The sequence below is a fragment of the Euphorbia lathyris genome, chromosome 6 (assembly GCF_963576675.1).
Source record: "Euphorbia lathyris chromosome 6, ddEupLath1.1, whole genome shotgun sequence".
Lineage (NCBI taxonomy): Eukaryota > Viridiplantae > Streptophyta > Magnoliopsida > Malpighiales > Euphorbiaceae > Euphorbia > Euphorbia lathyris.
The window spans coordinates 64,434,875-64,445,259 of record NC_088915.1 but is presented as its reverse complement, the minus strand read 5'-3'; positions in this window follow the sequence as shown (position 1 = coordinate 64,445,259).

The window sequence follows — 10,385 nt, the reverse complement described above, 5'->3', positions numbered from 1 at the left end:
TGATCGTGATCATTCCATGCATTCTCATTCATATAACATGCCTACATTTGAAATCAATACAATAGAAATGTCAACTTTTAATCTTGGCACGGATGAAAATCCTAAACTTATACAAATTGCTCAAGAATTAACTATTGAAGAGAGGAAAGAATTTGAGAGAATAATTAAAAAATACGAAATAGTGTTTGCTTGGACATACGAAGACATGCCAGGAATTGATCAATCAATCGTAACTCACCGTATTCCAACATACCTCGATGATAAGCCCGTGAAACAGAAACTCCGACGTATGAGGCCGGAATGGGAAGATAAGATCAGAGAGGAAGTGAAGAAACAGTTAGAAGCAGGGTTCATCGAAGTAATCGACTATCCCTCTTGGGTCGCAAATGTAGTGCCCATCGCGAAGAAGGACGGCAAAGTGAGAATGTGCGTCGATTATAGAGATCTTAACAAGGCGTGCCCCAAAGATGAATTCGCATTGCCTCACATCGACGTATTAATCGACAATGCAGCATCGAGCATCTTGCACATGAATGTTGACGGCTTCATGGGCTACATGCAAGTTCAGATGACAGAAAAGCACAAGGCAAATACCTCGTTCACGACTGAGTGGGGAACCTACTGCTATAGAGTAATGCCGTTTGGTTTGAAAAATGCTGGGGCAACTTATCAACGGATGGCTACGGCACTGTTCCATGATATGATACACAAAGAGGTAGAAATTTATGTGGACGACATGATGGTCAAGTCGGATACAAGAGAGGGGCATTTCGCGGCACTTGAAAAGTTTTTGGCCCGAATTGCAGAGTTCAAGCTAAGGTTGAACCCGAAAAAGTGCTTCTTTGGCGTTTCATTGGGGAAGATCTTAGGCTATGTGATCAGTAACAAGGGGATTGAGGTGGATCCCGACAAGGTAAAGGCCATACAGGAAATGCCAGCACCCAAAAATGAGAAAGAAGTGAGAGGATTTCTGGGGCAGGTTCAGTATATCAGTCGGATCATAGCACGACTCACTGCGATCTGCGAGCCGATCTTTAAGCTGCTACGTAAAGATCAACCAACGGTTTAGAATGATAAGTGCCAGCAAGCATTGGAGACTATCCAGAACTATTTGTCTAATCCACCGGTTTTAAGACCGCCTAAACTTGGAAAACCGCTTCTCCTCTATGTAGCGATCGAGGAGCGATCTATTGGGGCAATGCTGGCCCAAGAAGGGGACACCGGTGTGGAGCACGCGGTGTATTATCTGAGTAAGAAGTTCCTGGAATACGAGCTTAAGTATAACATGATCGAAAAGACGTGCGTGGCAGTAGTATGGCTAACAAAGAAACTACGGCACTATTTTCAATCCTACAAGGTGATCATTATTTCTCGGATGGATCCCGTGAAGTATCTGTACCGAACTCCGTCTCTAACAGGGAAGCTAGCCCGATGGTTGTTGCTTTTGTCTGAATTTGACATCGAATATGTAACGAAAAAGGTCATTAAGGGGAGAGCCATAGCGGAATTTTTGGCCAATCAGCCTCTAAATGCGGAAGAGGAAGAGGTAAACTATGATTTCCCCGATGAGCACTTGAACGCGATCGAAGTGATACCGTGGAAAATGTTTTTCGATGGAGCAGTTAATTCGAATGGAGCTGGGGTAGGAGTGCTACTTATCTCACCAGAAGGAGAAAGGATCCCAATGGCAAAGAAGCTATCCTTCCCTCTCACCAATAATATGGCCGAATATGAAGCGTGCATCTATGGGTTGGAGTCATTAGCAGCGCTGGGAGCATCATATGTTGAAATTTGGGGCGACTCAAAATTGATTATCAAACAAGCGCAGGGAAACTGGGAAGTAAGGGAAGAAAGGTTGCGTCCATACCTAGACCAGTTGGAGGGATTGGTGCAGAGATTCAGCGAGTGTCATTTTTATCACATTCCTCGAGCACAGAACCAGGCAGCAGATGCTTTGGCCATTTTGGTGTCAGTATGGGATAACCCTCGGAACCTTGCCTCGAAGCCTTTGGTGCTGAGGAGGTCTCACAAACCATGCTACGAAGACATAATGCGGTTGGGGACAGATGAAAAGCCTTGGTATTTCGACATTGTAAACTTCATGAAAAGTGGGACATACCCGACGGAATCAGAACTTAGGGATCAGGCTGTGATCAGAAGGTTAGCTCAGCAATTCGTCATCCACAATGACTTGCTTTACAAAAGGCACGTCGATGGGTTACAACTGAGATGCTTGAACGAGGGAGAAGCCCGTGAGGCAATGGAGTCAGTACACTCGGGAATTTGTGGAGCCCATATGGGAGGAGCGGTATTGGCAAGGAAAATCATAAGACAAGGCTTATATTGGCTCACCATGGAAAGAGATTGTCACGAGTATGCGAAGAAATGCCATGATTGTCAAATCCATGGAGATTATAATCATTTACCAGCTATGGAACTGCACGTGTTGGCACCCATTTGGCCGTTTGCAGCTTGGGGCATTGATATCATCGGTGAGGTGAGACCTAACGCGTCAAATGGACACAAATTCATCGCAGTTGCCATTGATTACTTCACCAAATGGGTAGAGGCAGAGTCGTTCGGCAAGTTGGGGTCTAAGCAGATGAGGAAGTTCATCGAAAAACACTTAATCACTAGATTCGGAGTGCCTCATCACATAATCACAGATAATGGGGTCCAGTTTCAAGGGGAAGTGAGAAGTCTCTTCCGGGAATATGGTGTTGAACATCACAGGTCTTCTCCATATCACCCGCAAGCTAACGGGGCAGTAGAAGCGGCAAATAAGAACCTTAAAAGGATTCTTGTAAAGACAGTAGAATCGCACCGGAACTGGCACGAACAGCTTCCGCTTGCTTTATGGGCTTATCGCACGACGGTTAGGATGTCAACTGGGGCAACACCGTTCTCCTTAGTGTATGGGGCAGAAGCAGTCCTGCCAATTGAGATTGAAAAACGATCGTTGAGAATCGCGGTAGAAGCAGAGATTCCCGAGATGGAATGGGTGAAGAAGCGATGTGAACAGTTAGCATTGGTGGACGAGAAAATGATGGAAGCCCTTTACCACGTGCAGTTATATCAGAGAAGGATGGCCCGAGCCTTCAACAAAAAGGTCAAGGCCAGCCCTATCAAAGAAGGGGATATGGTGCTAAAGCAGATCCGAGTGACGCACACCGACCCGAGGGGCAAGTTTAGGCCAAACTGGGAAGGGTCGTTCCTCGTGAAGAAGGTACTAAGCAAGGGAGCGGTGAAGTTAACTACTATGGACGGCATGGAGTTCTCCGAACCTACCAATCTGGATAGGCTTAAGAAATACTTTTCGTAAAAAAAAAAAGATAAAAAAAGAAAAAATTCCCGATAGGTTGAAAACCCGCAAAGGGCGGCCTATGCAACAATAAGGGACATCCCAATGGGTGAAAACCTGAAAGGGAGCTCATTTGAAAATTTCGGGATAGTAAAAGGGGAGATGAAAAATCGCTGGGATCTGAAAACCGAAAAGGCGGGTCCTGGTAACAATAGTTATATCTTGAGCAATTATAAAAATAATGTATAAGAGGCTAAGTATTTCTGTTGTTTGTAAATAAATAAAGGCATGAATATATTTGAAGAAAATGATTGGAATCGTTATAATCTACTGAATGCACAGTAATACGAATCATGAGTCATACATTTCTTACCTTTCTTTTCACAATAAAAAGCCTACATACTATCCACCACTCTCCCTATACACAAGCTATACATCGGGGTAATTCTAATAAAAGCTACGAAGCTGTACATGATAAGCCTAATAAGGAGGGAAATTCCAGTGAGCCTCAAAGTCCCTCAGATGAGACGCCCGCTCCGCAGATAGGGTCTCCTCGACGACTCGGAGTCTCTCCTCGGCGGCAAGGCGTCCCGCGGTCTCCTACCGCACCCTCTCCTCGACAGCAAGACGCCCCTCGGTCTCTGCCCGCATCACCATGGATCAATGATCGTTCCTCTCCCTATAGACTTGGCCGACCCTGGCATCGGCCTCCCACAGCGACTCGCTCTGTCTCCGCTCATGTGCATGGAGATCACTCTGTAAAAAAAAAGAGAAAAGACAGATATAAAAAAAAGAAGAAATACAAACAAGAATAGAAGTCATACATACATATGTGCATACATTCCACTACACTAAAATAAAATAAAGATACATACCAGGTGGCTGGCGCAACGTAAGCTGAGTCGATCTCTGAGGTAACCGGATAGCCCCACATAGTCGGTATATGTCTCCCTCGAAGTTTGGAGGGCGTCTGAGGGATCAAACGGTATCCTCGACATGAAAGCAGGAGGAGCCATCTCAACACCGGCATAGGCCACTCCGGACTCCTCATAGCAAACTGTCGAGAAATCCCTCTCAAAGTCGGGGAGGGGTACGCCTAGAGGGGGCCACTCTGGTCGAGCAGCGCCAGAGGACTCGCCGGCATAATGTGTCGGCTCGCTCGTAGATGTCTGAGCCCGGGCACCATCGAAGAAATCTGACATGTGGGCACTCCTCCAGGAACCCTCCTGCAAGCAAAGGCACAATAAATACCATTAACTATCTCGTAAATAAAAATAAATAGGTTGAACCACTCACCGGAACCTCCTCCCGACCGAAGACTGCGGCGACAGCCTCCGCCGAAAACACGTCTGCCACGGGATCCACCTCCATCGCAACCTCAGTGGCGTCCCTCGAGGTCAATAATGTCGATAAGTAGAGAGCGCGGCCCCCGGTATGGTCCCATACTTCTCTAGGGGCAAATCACGGTGACTGTCCGATAGGGGCATGGTCCGCACAGCAAACATGGACACGGGAATCTTGCCAGGTGTCCAGTGCGAGGCGCTAACCCCGGTGATACCCCGATCGCCCAAGTACCATGCCCGCACGCAGGGGCCGGTAAGAACGCACTACTGCCCCTGGATGCGGGTAATGTATGCGTAATCAGGACCGAAGTCAAGGTCATCCCACCTAAATCGCATCTGAAAACAAAAAAAAAAAGAAAAGTCAAGTCTGATCAAACGAAAATCTAGCGTAGTTAGAAGATGTTCACCTCCCCCAAAGTCCGTGAATCGATCCAAGCTAGGAATTGCGCCACCGTCCGCCTCTCCTCAGTGCCTAGACCAAACTCGCTCCACTGAGCCATAAGTGGGGGCCTAACTACCCGCGGTCTGCGCTGACGCTCGCATGGAAGAATCCGCCTCTCATAGGCCCAAACCTGCTTGTAGAAACGAAGGTTATTGACAGAAATCGCGAAGAGGATAAAAAAGGCAAGTTAAGGATGAACCACGTACCAGGAGAGCAAAAGTGTAACCGTCGAAGTCCTTGCGCTTCCGACAAGTCAGATCCAAAAATTTGTACAAGTAAGCCAAGCCCGCTCCTGCCCAATCGTAAGACGACACGACATCCAAATCGCTGAAGGCCTGAATAAGACCCGCGTGTATCGTCCCGCTCTTGGTGCGGAAGATCGTCTCGCCTAAAGCATATAAAAGGAAGCTGCGGACAGCCAGATCAGCGTCGTCTGTCCCACAAAAGTCCCTACGACTCAAAAGCCCAGAAGTAGTGATGAACTTCATCGGGGTGGACTTGACACCCGTGTAGACTCCTGGTCCGATCAGAGCAGCCAACCTGGCGCGGTCAACCCGTGGACGCACCATATCGAAGGAGAAGGGAATCGGAATACTACTCCCCCGCAATCCGGTCAGCAAGGAGAAGTCGCGGGGCGAGATCGTCATCTCCCCGAATGAGAGGTGGAAGGTGTAGGTCGAGTCAACCCATCTCTCGCATAGGGCGCGTAGGCCGAAGCGGTCACACACCCCGTTGGCGTGGGGCAACACTAAAATGAAGGGCTCGAAGCCCAACTCTCGCACGCGGGCTTTCGCCGCTGTGCTAAGCATGGAATACCACACACGAATATCTTCCGTGGTCCTGAAAATGCCAATAATCTGGAAAGAACGGAACAGGTAAGTTGGAATGTTATTCCTAGGCTTGCGTCTAATAAAAGCTCGTTAATCTAGCTATTCTTTCGGTCAAATCCAACCTAGAGACACTTTGTCAATTAGGACCGTCATTTTGTGGAATCTCGTTCTTAGGGTTGTTTGTATATGATTTGATTAATTCATTATTCTTTGATCTACTCTCGCACGCATTGGCAAAGAGATCGATCCAATTTTAACATTTAATTCGTGCGTTATTCACGTTTTTACTATTCACGTGCATTATTCATGTTTTTACTATTCACGTGCACTATCCACGTTTTTACTATTCACATGCACTATCCACGTTTTTACTATTCACGTTTTTACTATTCACGTGCACTATTCACATTTTTACTATTCACGTGCATTATTCATGTTTTTACTATTCACGTTTTTACGCTTCACGTGTGCTATTCACGTTTTCACTATTCACGTGCACTATTCATGTTTTTAATGTTGGCAGGCATGGTTCGTAGTTTTACTATTCACATGCATATAGTTCACATTCTTTCAAAAGACAAATGAAGTGTTACTTGCGGGCAAAGAAATTCATGTTTTCTAGCTAAAGTCTTCTAAAACAACCTAGGGGTTAGCATGCAAATCATGTTCAAAGTAGGGTTACTAAAGCCTAGAAATCTAGTCAAAAGACGAGGAAGTAAGAAAGTACTTACCTGGTTAGAGCGGGTCCAGCTTAGATGTGAGGTAGGATCCTGGAAAGGGGCCACTGTAGTGAGGTTCACAAAACCCGCATCCATGCCCTTCGTGCCATCATGTTTATCCAAATCCATCCCGAGAATAATCCAAATTAGAAGTTAGAGAGAGAGAGAGATAAGAGAGAGGTGTGGGGTTGAAATGAAACCCCACCACCTTATATAAGGAAAAGGAATGGCATTCCCGTAAATAGTGAAAAAGGTAAGATGTGACATAAAGGTAAAAAGTAAATAATTATTTACCAGGTGCACAGACCTCCGATTTGCAGTCCGTTTCAACCTGCGTTTCTTCCAAACAGTGACCAATAATATCAAGATAGGACTCCAAACGACAGCCAAAATTTATAGAACAGTGGCGCCAATCAAAATACAGACGACAGTCAACAGAAAAATAATTGTTAGTTTGAATCACTCAAGACAAAAGGACGTTCCTATCAAACCACTCAAGTACCCGAGACAGTAGCTCCAGTGAAAACACAGACGACAGTGTTTTAGAATTCAGAATTGTTAGAGAGAACCTCTTTGCTTTTGAGCCATTTTACCCGCGGTCGTGGACCAGGGTTGCTTTTGAGCCATTTTACCCGCGATCGTGGACCAGGGTTGCTTTTGAGCCATTTTACCCGCGGTCGTGGACCAGGGTTGCTTTTGAGCCATTTTACCCGCGGTCGTGGACCAGGGTTGCTTTTGAGCCTTTTTACCCGCGGTCGTGGACCAGCGTTGCTTTTGAGCCATTTTACCCACGGTCGTGGACCAGGGTCGCTTTTGAGCCAATTTTTTTCCCACGGTCGTAGACCAGGATTGCTTTTGAGCCGTTTTTACCCACGGTCGTAGACCAGGGTCGCTTTTGAGCCATTTTACTCGCGGTCATGCACTAGGGTTGCTTTTGAGCCATTTTTACCCGCAGTCAGTTTAGGCTAGAGTCCTTAAGAAGAACGTCCGCCAGCAGCTGATTCGAAGGCAAGGACGGAAGGTATTGAAGATAATGCCGGATCGCGCAGCGCAGAGGTCAGGTATTCTTCCTCCTACTCTTTACGTGTCTTTTACTTTAATATATTTACATTGCATGTGTTGCGTTAGCAAAAAACGTTTTCAAAACACACACATCACTGTCAAAATAGGAAAGTAGGGGCAACTGTAGACACCGAGTCGGAGTACCTGTGACGAAAACCTGTAACAAGACGGTTGAAGCGGTTGGTTCCGGAAGTTTTTAAAGCAAAAATATATAATAAAAAGGGAAGAAGTTAGTGGGAGTCGCGGTCATCAAGTGGACGGCTCGCAAGTGCTTAGCGACGTGGTGCGAGCGCCTAGCGGCAGCCGACGCGTGTCCGACGACAGTTGGACGCACGCCCGGCAGCGCGGGGCGCACGCTCGACGTTCGCTGCGCGCGAACGCCCGGCAGCACGGGGCGCACGCTCGACGTCCGTTAGGCGCACACGTCCGGCAGCACGGAGCGCGCGCTCGACAACCGATGGGCACGCGCGCCCGACAGCGCGGGACGCACGCCCGGCGGCCGCTGGGCGAGTGCGCCCGGCAGCCGCTGGGCGAGCGCCCAGCGACGTTGGGCGGACGCCCAACGCTCGTTGGGCGAACACCCAACGTCAGTTGGGCGCGCGCGCCCAACGCTGGTTGGGCGCACGCCCAACCGAGGTTGGGCGTACGCCCAACGATAGTTGGGCGTTCGCCCAACGAAAGTTGGGCGTTCGCCCAACTGGCTTTGGGCGACGCCCAATTTTATTTGGGCGTCGCCCAAAGACTTCCGGGACCCGTTGCCTATTTAAGGCACGGATCCCCATGCAAGAAAAGAAGAGGGATTTGGGGAGAGCTTTCTCACTATAGACATTTTTAGAGAGAGAAAGTGAATTTTTTTGAGAAAAATAATTTTTTCTCAAAAAGTCCGAATTTCCCAAAAGTTAAAATTTTTACTAAAAAGACGAAAAACACAAAAAACCGGAAAATCACAACTCGTGGAATCGACCGACTTCGACTGTCAGATACCGATCTTAAGGTATTATCCGAGGACTACACTCGTTTTATTTTATTTAATTTATTTCCTTTATTCATTCATTTTTATGTTATAATTTTATTTATTTATTTATTTAGTTATTTATTTATTTATTACGTTTTATTTGATTTTTCGTATTTATTTAATTTTCGTCTCGTATTAGATAAACGTTTGGTTTTGTTTTAAAATAAAAACCTCGTTTTAATATCCCAATACGAACCGTGATCCTATTCAAAGGTAGTTCGGGATTAATAAAAACGTTGTAATTATAAGTTTTAAAAATATTTCTAAATAATGTTTTAAAATAAAACATCGTTTTAGGATTCTCCGTTATAGGCTATGATCCAATTTGGGTAGCTCGGAGGTCCAAAACGATAGAATAAATCTAATCTAAAGCTTTTGAATAAATCTGTAAAGTTTGGGGCTGTTTCTCTAACTTTGCCATTTCTGTCACTAAAAGCGGTTTACCGACGGATTTTCCGTCGGTAAAGCTGGTGGAATTTTACAAAGTCTATTTTTGGACCTTTTCCTCATCTTTTTGACATTTATTCTTGTATATGTATATGTACAATTATGCAATATGTTTTTTTAAATTATTTTTGAGGTATATAACTAATAATTACTTATTATGTATTTATTTATTTTGTACATTTGGGTATCCTTTTCATTAATTTGATTTTGCAAGGCTATATGTATATATTTTCTTTTAACTCATTTAAACTATATTGGGTATTATTTTAGAGGGTTATTTACTTGGGCATTTTGGGGTAATTAATTAGTAGATGTTTTGAGGATAATTAGATGTTATTTTGATATGTATATTTGGGAGGGTTATTTCCTATATATTTATTATAATAGTTATTTTGGGATATAAGGTTTATTTTCTTATTCTTAATGAACTTTGTTCATTGCTTTACATGTTTTTAATTAGGATAAAAGTGTATTATACTTAGTATCTTTCATTATCATTATTATACGTATATTTAGTATATTTTACTTATTTTTTTAATCTATAGATATATCCTTATTTTTAGATGAAAATGTATATATATATATATATGTGTATTCACTTCACTTTTTGACCTTTATATGTATATATTTCCAATTTGTTTTATTTGGTGAATTTTGGGGATTTAAATGGTTCATTCTTGTGAATATATTCAAGTAAAGGTTAATTGAGTGAAAAGGGGAAAGTAAAATCACAAAAAGAGAGTTTAATTTGCTTATTTAAACTTAAAGTTTTCTAGATATTCCTAATGTGTAAATAACGTTTTCTTGACATTTTTAAACCATTTCTTAAAACATCACATTTTAAAACCTTAATTCGTTCCAACGACGGATTAAGCGAACCTTGTAATTAAAATTGCTTTTAATTGTAAATAATAGAGCTTTTGAATTGTTTTCCTAACTAAATGGTTTTTGAACAAAATAAATTGACTTGTATGTTTAATCACGTTTTCTTGTTAAGGCTTTTATCTCAACATTTTCAAACGTTCGAGTCATTCCAACGACGATTCGAGTGAACGTCATTAAACAGGGTTTTGAAACGTACCTAAATCGTTCCAACGGCGATTAAGGTACGAACCATGTAAATAAACTCATTTTTGGGAAGTGAGCTTAGTTTAGAGTTAGTGTGTAATACGAAGCATAAATCACATTGTAAACAAATCAATTCTTCTCCCCCCTCTCTCTCCTAT